The following is a 13,091-nucleotide window of genomic DNA, read 5'->3' on the forward strand; positions in this document are numbered from 1 at the left end:
AATCAATGGTTGGAGATAAACATCGATTTTCTTACCAGGAGATCTAGGATCGGGTATGAGCAATGACATGAAGAAATTTGACTCTTTCATGCATTTCCAAGGTGGAAAATTAAAGGAATTAACATAATAGGCCACATACTGTATGAGGTACTTGTATGACTAAATGGATTAAACCCATCTGAAGCTAACCCCAAACGAATGTTCCATGGATCAGAAGAAAATCAGGAAATTCACAAGCAAAGTGCTTCCATCCCTCCGCATCAACTGGATGTCTCAACACATCATCTGTTTCAACACATTTATCCTTATGTTATCTCATGTCAGCTGACCTTTATTGCGAGAAAAACAAGCATTGTAATCTCGGTACCAATGAAAAGTGGTGCAATACCTTATGCAGAATTATTTTTCGTCTGTTGGGATTAACCTTCTACCGAGCCTCGATACATGTAGGACAATATTTCAAATCGTCAAACTCCTTCTAGTACAATACACAGTCGTATTTGCACACATGAATAGTCTCGTATCCCAAGCCCAAATCACATAGTTTTTGTTTGGCTTCATAAAATGAACTAGGGATAGTACTACTACACATTGGAAATGCTGCTTTTAAGAGTTCTAACAACATGTCGAAGGACTTGTTACTCCAACCATTGAGGACCTTGACGTGCATCAACTTAACCAAAAAATTCAAGGTGAAAATTTTTGAGTAACCGCAGTACAGCTCACTACGTACTTCTTTCAATGAGACCTGAAATATGTTTGTTGTATCTTGTTCTATATCTACCCCAATATTGCAAGTCATTTTATTCTCCAAATGACCTTCCTCTATTTCCTCTTCCTATTCAATCGGAGCTTGTAATGTTTTCAGCATACCAAACATTTCATCTTCTTTTGTACCTAAGTCATTATTGTTGAGAGGAGTTCTCTCTTTCTAGAGATCTCAAGATTCATCAGTGAAGGGAGTCCATTGATTTGAAGAGAAGATAACAAATGTTTCTTGAGTAATGTTCATGTTCATCTTGCTTTTACATTATAAAATTGGAACTAAATCATTAGATATTATATATCATAGACTCGATTATTACTTATTAAAGTTAAGGATGAAATAGATAAAAGTAGAAATAATGACTAAATACTTTTATGTATTTCTCCTTACCCCAACTCCAGCTCATATTGACTTATTATTAGTTAAATGAGTGATTTAGGGTGTGTTTGAATTGGTTTTTGAAGTATTTAATTTTTAAAATAATTCATTTTAAGATAAATTGAGGTGTTTGGCATTCATTTGAAATAATTTTTGGAAAAATGAGATTATGAAATAAATTATTTTAGAGAAAACACATGCAACCAAATTTTAAAACAAATTTTTATTTTATGTTTAATGAGAAATCCCTCCCAAACATCTATTTTTCTTCCTTTATTTTTTCTATTCCTTTTTACTATCTATTTTTTACTCCGTCGTTCTTTTTGTTTTTTTTTTTCTATTTTTAAATACTTTGAATTTTTTTCAATGTATATGAACACACATTTAAATATAGAGATTAGCAAATATTTTCTCTCTCAGTCAAATCTATTTCAACTTAACATCTATGAAAGAAATCATGAGTATGTCAATGAAGAACATGATCGTTTGGTTCGTGAAATAAACATGAATGAAGAACGTGATCGAATTGTACATCTTTTTGTCTAATTGATATTATATTGTCTTGAAAAAATTATTTATCTTATTTACATTTTGTTGATGGAAATTAAATTTTTTTTATGATTATATATTTACATTTCAAAATATTTGTGCTTTTAAAATTGATTTTTTTTAAAAAAAAATTAATACAAAAAATGAAATTAATGTTTAGTTTCAAGTAACTAAAAAATTAATAATTTCAAGATAACGTACAATTAATTTTAAAATATATTTATGAAAAAATGATTCAAAATATGTATATTTTTTTATGAAATTTGTTCATAAATATAAACCAAAGCAAACACAATTTTGTATATAAACTTTTATAAAGAGGTCAAACCAAACATGTGAGTATTTAGATTTTAAACTCATTTTACAAGAAATATTTTTTAAAAAATGTATTCTTAAAAAAATATTTTTTTATAGACAATCCAAACGGACCCTTAAGTCTTCGAATAAATCAAAAGTAGGTGTCTATTTTGTCTTTTGAATTTTAAGTGTCTAACAGCAAATAGGTAGTGTAAAGCTTTCAATTGAGACAATTGGGTCAAAGTACATTTGATACTTTCTTCAACTTTCAATTTTAAAATTTATATTCAATCTGTATTTAAAATTTTAAAATTTTTATTTTCTATTTTTTATTTAAAGATTTACTGACATATTCGATATTTAAAGAAAAAAAAACAGAACTTAAATATTATTAGACATAAAATTATTTATATCTAAAGTATCAATTAAATTTTAAAATTTATGTCAATAAATTATTAGATCCCACGTTGAAAAATTAAAACCAAGTCTTCTTTCATAACCCTTGATTTTGGTTTTTAAATAAATTGTCCTTTTCTTTCTCGCAATTTCTTGCTCATGATTTTCATAATCTTATGTAAATGCTTGTCTTTTTAACTAATTTCTAAGAACAAAATTAAATTTGTGAAAAATAATGTTTTATCAAATTTTCACTTTTAACTCTCTTAAAATATAGACATATGAAACTAATGGATGAAGTTGTTACTTGTCTGTTTTATTTTTTGAAATAAAATACTTATCAAACGAAGCCTAAATAAATATAAACATAAAATTTAGAGACTATTGTCAATGAAGTGTTTATACCCTCAACTTGAATTTGGCAAAATGAATTATTATAGTTCACTCCATGTTTTGGACTCTAATTATAATAATTAATATTTTTAACTATTATAAACTAATAAAAGTATTATCGTGTCTATTAGTTCCAACTCATCCTCTATCTCCCTCTTTATTTTAATGTTTAATATCTTGTAACGTTTCGAAAATTAAAATAATTTTTTAAGTTAATTATTTTAGTTTTGTTTAATTAGGTTTAATTTATTGAGTGTTATTTTAGAGATTAATTAGTTTTTCTTTAGAAATTGAAATTAATTGAATAATTTGGATGTTATTTAATTAAATTGAGGAGAGAAATTTTTTGTTGAACATGTATACATGGATATATATACATATAATTATTATGGAAAAGGAAAATATTGCTTTTTTGGAAAGGAGATAAAGACAAATGAATGGTTGAAAGATAATTATTTTGGAGAAAGGATATTTGTTGAGAAAGAAAAGAAAAATAAGGAAAATAATTATATTTTGGAAATTATAATTAGGGGTCTTTTAAAAAATATAACAAAACAAAAAAATATTTATACTGTATAGAACAATTCTGAAAATGGAAAAAACCCATATGCCTACAATAGAAAATACATAAAATGTCTCGTCAACCATGCCGTCAATAACACGCGTAATATATTTGATACGTTGGCTATTATTTGGATACGATCATTTAGATTTGGTTGATTTGGTCATTTAGATTTGACAATCCAAATCTTTTTTCAATTCTATCGTTTAATTTGGTTACACAATCGTCTAAATTTAGTTACATGATCGTTTAGATTTAGGTAGCCAAATATAAACGGTTTTTTTTTCAAAATTTGGTACACGATCGTTTAGATTTGGCTAAACGAATTTTTTAAAGATTCTTTTGGTACATGATCGTTTAGATTTGGCTAAACGATTTTTTTTAATTCTTTTAGTACACGTTCGTTTATATTTGTCTACACGATCATTTATTTTTTTACACGATCGTTTATCTTTTTACACGATCGTTTATTTTTTTTTACACGATCGTTTACTTTTTTTACACCATCATTTACATTTGGTTACTCCAATTTAAATAATTTTTTTTAAGATTCTTTATACACGATCTTTTAGATTTTCCTATTTTTCATACACGATCTTTTAAATTTGATTACCCAAATGTAAACAACGTAAAAGAGAAGAGGAAAATAAGAAAGATGATGGAAAGAAATCATAGCGGAAAAAAAGAAGAGGAAAAGAAAAAAGACGATGGAAAGAAATCACAGTGGAAAAAAAGAAAAAGAAAAGATGATAGAAAGAAATCGTAGCGGAAGAAAAATGAGAGGAAAAGAAGAAAGACGATAGAAAAAAATCGCAGCGAAGAGGAGAAGAAAGATGAAAGGACAAATCTAGAATATTTAAAAAATGGCAAACTTCATTGGTTTTGTTACACGGGCCGTAAATACTTTAGTGGTTTGTTATATTTATAAAAAATTAACCTTATAATTATTGGTATTATTATATTTTTTGGAAAATATAATTATTTGTAAGAGTATAATTATTTTATGGAAAGGAGATAAATATTGATTTGATGGGAAATTAATTTGAGAGAGAATTTTGGATTTATTTGATTGGATAGAAGAGGTAAATGGAAGAGAGAGAAGATTTGATTTTTTTGAAAAAGAATTTAAAAGGAAAGGAAAAGAAAAGAAATTTAAGATATTTGGAAAAAGGAATAATAATAATGATATTATTATTATAAATAAGTCTTTTCGAACTGTGTGCCTTCATCTTCAACCTTTTCCTTGACCAAACCATAGCCACCGTCAACCCTCTCCGACTCAAGGTCACTCGTCGATCTCCTTGTCCGTTGACGTCCGTTGTGCCTCGATCGTCATTCCACTCAACAACGTGCGTGAAAGCTTCCATCACCTCCAAGTCGCAAGTCGTTGTGAAGTCCCGCCAATTTCATCTCTGTTCGTTTGCCCATAGTGTCTCCCTTGTTTGCACCATTCTTTCCTAACCTGACCAAGCTTGCATAAGTCGTCATCTCACTGTTCGAGCTTCGTCCAGCAGTAGCTGTCTTTTCCATTTTGGCCAAGCAGACGTGAAGTAGTCTCCTTATGAGTGAGTCGAGTCGAGCGCCTTCCTCTCTTAGCCGTCTGAGCCGTGTCTTCTTCCTTTCACAAGCCAAGCCAAGACAGTTGAGTCTTTTGTGGTAAGTTTTAATGGGTTTTGAATATACCCATCAATTGTTACTTTTTGGACTCTAATTAAATTAATTTAGATTTTTAATTTGGATATTTCGCGTGAAGGTTTAAGGTAGCTAAATTGAGAGAATTAGTTTCAAAATATTTTGTTTAATTGTTTTCAACCTCAATTTTGGGTAAGTTGTTTAATTGGAGATTTTGAAGATCGTAGCCAACTGTTGCTACTTATTAATTTTAAGCTATTCGAATTTTCCTCTACTTTCCTCTACTGTTTAGGATTTGTCTATTGGAAAGCTTTGACTATGATAGATAGGGAATAAACGTTTAACTAATCTCAAGGTAAGAGATTCTACTACTAAACCTTCGAACTGAATTTAAGAGACTGCATGTATTTACTGTTATACATTGATGATAGCTAAGATGCATAATGCAATGCTATAGATGATTGATATTATGTTGATGGTGATGATTGATATGTTTATGATGTTTATGATACACTATATATTAATCACATGCGTAAGGACATTATGATTAATATTCATATCATGTTTATGTTTATGATGTTTATGATGATGTTACATGCTTTTGGATTGTGGTGTGTCTGTTAACTTTGTCTGTTAAATTTCTTACCCTACCTGTATTGTGATCCTATCTATGAGGTCACTCGCATGACTAGGAGTGTTCCTATGAGACCACTCACACAATTTAGAGGTGTAACTATGGATCACATGCACGGTTATGGGACAGTTATATTGTGTATAACTTACACGATTAGGGGTGTACCTACGTATTACATATATGTTTATGGAGTGTGTACCTGCGATCACTCGCATGACTAGGGGTGTTCCCACGGGATCTCTCGTATGGTTTAGAGGTGTTCATACGGTCTCACTCACCCAGGTGTGCTCCATTGGGCACACAACGTTATGATTATGTTTCTAACAGAAAGTTAACATATCAACTAGAGGGACCAGTAGTGGGTCCCTTACTGGGTATATTTATATACTTACTCTTTTCTATGTTTAATATTTCAGGATAAGGTAGAGAACTTGAAAAGTTGGCAAGCGACAGAAAGAGATCAGCGGCATGCCATATGGGAACACAGTTCAACTTCCACGTCTATTTATATGTTTTTTAGTATTCTAAATTTTAGACATTTTACTTAAGATTTTGTTTTATTTATTTGTTTTTATTTTCTTTAAAATTGTTAGAACCTGTGCGTCATGTTTTCAAATTATTTTTGTTAGTTTTAATAATCTTATATTTTTGTGAACATATTGATTTTATAAAAATTTTAGTCGCTCGTCTTTTCAAAAAAGTGTAAATTGTTATTAGTCTTTTGAGTAATGATCTTAGCTGATCAATTTGAAAGTTCAAGTTGTTACATATTTCCTACTCGGACTAAAATTCTGTTAGCAACCCCAAACACTTACTGTTAGGACTCGAAATAAAGTACACAAACTATTATAATCTACGAACAATAATTATGACTCAAACTAGAATCGTCACTACTTATATTTGCCAACTCAACATCCAAAACATATCATAACTCAATCATCACAGGATTGTTTGCAACTCCAATTTCAATTGATTGGTGTGAGTTATATAGTTCGCTCAACATTTGTAACTCCAATTATAACAGTTAGAAGTCTCAATTTTAATCTCCCACTCTCAATTTATACTAAAAAAAATTATAATCTACGATTAACTATAATAATATTATTTTAAATAATCCTTCAATATAATATTTACTATTTCTTTCCCATCTTTGTGTTCTGTATTGTGTTCATTATTCATTTTCTAAAAATTAACATCTCTAACCCAAATTATTACAAATTTATAATTCATACTAAAACAATGATTTACACACAGACTCATCTATTTCAACTCACAAATACACCAAACAATGATATATGACATATAGAGGCAGTGGAGAAAACATTTTCTGTTGCAATTCTTCCGAGAAAAGAATTGTCCTTTTTGGCAAAATGGGAAAAATATGTAAACTTATCCATAGAAAAATGAAAAAGAAACTATTTAGGTGAGATAAAAAGCTGCAAGAAAAAGGGAAAATATGGTACATATTAATTCCATGCCCTTTTATGTTTGTCTTTCACAGTTTTCCTACAAAACCATTATTTATATAATTTGCATTCCTTTTCCAATCTATAGGTCTTTTTACTGTCACATAACGTTAAAATTTTCCAGACAAAATGATGTGTTGTCCTTCCTATGACTTGACTTGTAATAATTTTTATACAAAATAGATATTGTGGTCCCTTACATCCCTTTCAACATTAAGTCTAGGTGCTCTTATGTTCAAATTTAATCAGCTTATTTTCAATAAATACTATAGTTAATACTTTTTGGTTTGTAAGTTAACTTTTTTCATGCCATAAAAAGCAGCATGAATATATACATATACATACTGCTATGTTCAATGGGTGAACTTCAATATGTGAATAAGTTTACAAATTGCCATGTTTCTATGTTCCACTTCTTAAGCCTTTTCTTCTCAAAAACTTCAAAAAGTTGAAAAAAAAGTACGTACAGCAATTCTCTGTATTGAAAGACCATCTTCATGCCACATTTTCCAAGCTTTGAACTTTGCTGGAGCTAGCCAATGGTGGTCATTGGTTTAGTTGATCTGTATATTTGAAATGGAGACAAGTCTCTTTATTTATTACTAATAAATGAGACTTAAGCTCAAAGTACAAAAGTATTATATTAAAAACAGAAGAATGGAGAATAATTTAATCAATGACAACAACAAAAACTAAACTTAGGCAAAACAAAAGAGATGACAAGCTAATAAGTGAATACCAACAAAAAAAAAATTAATCTAGAAGTAATCTAAATACAAAGCAAAGCAAAACATCTCTCCTATAAGGAAGCCATTCAAATTTGAAGACGTGCAAGAAGATGCGACTAGTAGCCTCGTAGCTATCATGCCATGGTAGTCCAAAAACTAGAGGAGGCTCAAAAAAGACTTTCAAAATATCAACATCAGCAAAGAGGTTTTACTTGCCACCCACAAGAGAAAACCTGGAAAAACTGAAGTTGGACCAAAATTTGAAAGAATACATTTCATGGCTAAAGAATCATATTAGAATAATTCCACAAACAACTACTATTGGCTTTAAATGATCTAGAATTTCGCAAGCCTGGGGACAGAAGTAAGTTGAAGAAGGCAAATTGACAGATTTTGGCTTCTTCCTTGCATTAAAACAAGGCATTAAGATATGTTTCTGAAGGGTCAAAATTTTTCTACCTCTCGAGCTCTGTTGACCTATCCAATTGCTCCACTTTCTCACTACCAACACTGAAAAGGGAGTCAAAAGAAGACTCACCCTTCTTGTAGGAGTGTATAAGAGGGGTTTTGCTTGGAGAGCCCCTCCAAAATTTATCTTCGAATTAGGCATAGAGAATTCAGAGTACTTAAACTAGGTAGGGTGAGGATGATGAGAACTTGATTTAGATGAAAGTGTTGGGGGCTTGAATTTGAGTGCAACTTATTTCTAATAAATCTGGATTAGCCTCTAAAGACAGCTTGTAGCTGCTGGAATGTATTGATGATTGAGAATGGGTAAGTTTTTTCTCTAGCGAATCAGGTACTTGATCTCCATTATTTGGGCTTTTAAGAATCGTTTTGCCAAAAATCTTCTTTGGTTTTTTCTTCCGGATGAAATACTTCAGAAAGTGAGGGAAGAACTTAGAACGTTTCTTTCTTTTTGAATTTTCTCTGGAACCCAACTTTGCTGAGGAATAAAAAGAAGAAGAGGAGATGGAAATTGAAGATGAAGGGTTGAGATGATTTTGCTGAGGATCTACCGTTGATAAGGGGAGTAAAAAATCTTCTTTAAACAAATACCAGCCAAACTAGTCTGAGAGATTAACTGTTTGTTCAAAGGGTTGGAGGCGAGTGGGTCGTAAAAAGGATTGGCTGGTTGAAGTGACTTTCTAGCTGTAATCGAAAGCACAATCGAAAATTCTCCTTCTTCATTAAAAGATCCTTCGTCTTGTTCCTTTCAAAACTGAAATTCTTAAACTCTCTCATCCTTAGATGTGGCTCTTTGAAACCCATAGATGAGTTCACAATACTTTACTTGGATTCCAAATTTAAATTTGCCATTGCTTCAATCGAGGTAATCGGTGTCAGCACCGACGAGGCAATATTCTGGCAAGCACCTTGTTTCAAAGCTTCAAAGGGGTTTCTTGTACGTGAAGGAAGTTTTTGGATTAATCTTAGATATTCCACTCCTCCAAGAAGATGAATCTTCAATGAATCCTTCATCTTTCAAAGCCTGCATCAAGTCATCCTCTAATAATTAACAGCCCTTGGTGAATGGAGGGGGATCGATCATTTCAAAATCACCAAAGTGTAAGAAAAAATTCCCTCAATTGAAGTCTGTTATTTCTATTGTTATTGGTATGAAGCCATAATGGTTTGTTTTTACTTGAATCTTTAATTTGCTTCAGAAACATTTAGAAGATTGAGCATTACAGCAGTGACATTTTCCAGACCTCCAAAATGATCTTCTATAACTTTGAAAGTTTGATTGCTACAATAATCAAGAATGAGGTTTTTTATTTTAATCCATCCTCTATAGCCTTCAATAACTGATGGTTTGCTATGTTTACTTTTGCTCCATTTCTCAAACTTTAAATGAAAAGTATCCATTCCTTGTCATAACTTTACTTTTCCAACGAACTCTTTTAGAGAACCTTTAGCCAATTTAATTAAAGCTTTCTTTGCGAACAATAATGGATAAATTATTATTTCTTAATGAAAAAGATACTCCACGGTTTTCCTAATTTCCTTCCAATCATCAAATGAAAATAATCTTGAAATAATTCATAGATTATCGAGTTGCACTCTAAGATTCTAAGGTCACACTACAAGAAATCGGGGTGTTTTTAACGCACAAAATGAAGTCGAAAGAAAATATGTTGGGACAAACACTTTCCTCGGCAACGTTTTGTACACGTCGGGAAAACCAAATAAAATATTTAATTATTAACCTTTCTTGACGCCGTGAATGTGTCATCAGGAAACAAAAACCCATGCATGGCGTCGGGAATAAATTTAGGGTTTTCCTACACCATTAGTGATTCGTCGGGAATGTTTCTGGCTATTCCCAACGAATCACTATGGCGTCGGAAATAAGAGGATCTCCCGACATTTTCGTAGTGCGTCAGGAGTTCTCCTATAAAAACATGTTTCAGTTCTTTAACTCACACAACTAAAACGAAGAGAAAGAGAGAGGCGTTCGGAGCCAAGCGAAAACGAAAAGAAGGAGATGAGGAAGAGAGTTTTTCATCGCCACCGTGCCCCTTATCGCCATGTCTCTGCTGCCACTCATTCTTATTTCAGTAAGTTTAAAATCCTTAAATGTTAGTTTAGGTTAGGTTAGTTTAATTAGTTTAGTTTTTTGTTTTTTAAAATTATTTTTAGGATTTTAATTGTGAATTAGTTTTAGGATATTGTTTTTTAATAGATTTTGGTTTTGAATTTGAAATTTTAAATGTGTGGGTTGAAAATTTGAACGGAGGGGTTATTTGAAAAATTAAAATTTAAATTGTTGAGTTGAGGGGAGGGGACTTAATTGAATATTTGAAGGGGGTGGGTAGAAAACTAGAAGGGGGAGTTGAATTGAAATTTTGAAGGGGTTAGGGGGGGGGGGGGGGGGTTTGAATTGAAAATTCGAGAGGGGTTAGGGTCAAAAAATTGAGGGGGTTGAAATTGAAAATTTGAGGGGAGGTCATATTGAAAACTTTATGGGTGATGGCTATTATTGTTTTAAAAATTATGTAATTTGGAGTTGTAATTTGTTTTGGCTATATGGTAGCCTTTAGTTGATATTTAGTTGTTTATTTCTTAATAGTTTTGAAATTATTTGTTGTTGATTTATTATCAAAGTGTATATTTTTCTCTTGTTGGTGCAAAACACTACTTTACATTCATACAAACGAAGAAATTTTTAGAGGGTGAGTTGAGAAAAAAAAAGAAACAAATTACAAAACAAAGTTTTTGGAAATAAAAAGAAATATCGACTTTACATGGTTATAGCAAAAAATTATATTGAAAAATGTTATGGTGAGATTAAAAGATTACACAACCTTTTTATTATTGGTTTAAGACTATTATATGAAATAACTAGAAAATACCTATGGGATTTGAAAAGATTGATACCTTAGTTTGACAACATTTGTCAAAACATATATACATCTCTTATTAATGCAAAAATATTGCTATGCATTCTTGAAAAAAAATTGAAAGAATGAATTGAGAAAAAAAAAACATACAATAAACAAATTAAGAAAAATGAATTAACACTTTCGAAAAAAAATAGTAGATGATAGCTATTTATATAGCTACGAGCGAGAGATTGCATAACTCTTAAAATTTAGTTATTGAATATAATTAAATTTAAAATCATTAATTATATAACTAAAATTTGGAAATTCAATCTAACAAAACTTTTTGAATTATATTATTTGATGTTTTAGTCTTTCTACTTATTTCTATCTTTTTTTTAATCTTATTCAACTTATTTTAAATATTATTTTTATTAATTTTGATATTAATCGTGTTGTATTATTTGAAAATCTCATTACATATAATTTACTTATTAGATAAATAAATATTATCATTTTCTTAAAATAAAAATTTTAAGGCATACATTTGCACGTTTTTTTACTTTTAAGAATCCATTCATGTAAATTCATAATAAATAAACAATAACAACTTAAAATGTCATTAGGTTGCAGTTATTTTCATTGTCATTCTTCGTAGAAATTGTAAAAAAATTTGTAAATAATTAGTAGTTAGTAATCTTATATATAATAGAAGAGAAATTGCGATTAATTTATAAAAAAACGAATTAACTGTTAATTATTTAAAATAAATATTGGTTAATTTTCATAAATGTAACAAAACACCAAACTATTTACGACTCGAGTAACAAAACCCATGAAGTTAGCCATTTTTTAAATATTCCAGGTTTGCCCTTCTATCTTTCTTCTTCTCCACGCCGCGATTTCTTTCATTGTCTTTCTTATTTTTCTTTTTTTTTTCGCTGTGATTTCTTTACATCATTTTTCTTCTTTTCCTATTCTTTTTTTACGTTGTTTAATCTTTTTATCGTCTTTCTTCTTATACTCTTTTTTTTTTCTGTTACGATTTCTTTCAATCGTTTTTCTTTTTTTCCTTTTTTTTTTTCACTACGATTTCTTTCCATCATCTTTCTTTTTTTCCTCTTCTTTTTTTACATCGTTTAAATTTGGTTAAAAAAAATAACAAAATCTAAAAAAATCATATATAAAAAATCTTGAAAAAAATCATTTATATAAAAAATCTTGAAAAAAATCATTTAAATTGAAGTAGTCATTTTGTAAAGGATCGTGTAAAAAAATAATTGTATAGACAAATATAAATGATCGTGTACTAAAAGAATTAAAAAAATTGTTTAGACAAATCTAAACCATTGTGTAAATAAATTTAGACGATCATGCAAAAAATAAATAAATAAATAGACGATCCTGTACCAAAAGAATTAAAAAAAAAAACATTTGACCAAATCTAAACGTACCAAATTTAAAAAAAAAATCATTTAAATTTAGGTTTAAATCTAAACGATTAAATCTAAATGATCGTATAACCAACTTAAAACAATCATGTAACAAAAATAAACGATATAATTGAAAAAATAAATTGTAACAAAAATCTAAACGATCGTGTATTAAACAATAGTTAAATCTAAATGATCGGTTACTAAATATATTACACACACATTGTTGACAGCGTGGTTCACGAACATTTTTTATATTTTTCATGGTGGGCTTATGAATTTTTTTCGTTTTCGAAATTATTCTAATAAAATGAAATAAAAATGACAATTACAATAAAACTAAAATTAAAACTAAGTAAATTCAACATTTAAAAATGATAATATGGAGAAAGCAATTGTAGTATGAAAAGAAAACCTAATAAATTTTTCAAATAATAGATTGTTTATTAAAATTTATCAAAATAAATGATCAAATAAGATACAAATTAAAAAATCTTTATAATTATTGATGGATTAATCTTCAAAAGTTTA

Source organism: Cucumis melo, chromosome 8 (assembly GCF_025177605.1).
Source record: "Cucumis melo cultivar AY chromosome 8, USDA_Cmelo_AY_1.0, whole genome shotgun sequence".
Taxonomy (NCBI): Eukaryota; Viridiplantae; Streptophyta; class Magnoliopsida; order Cucurbitales; family Cucurbitaceae; genus Cucumis; species Cucumis melo.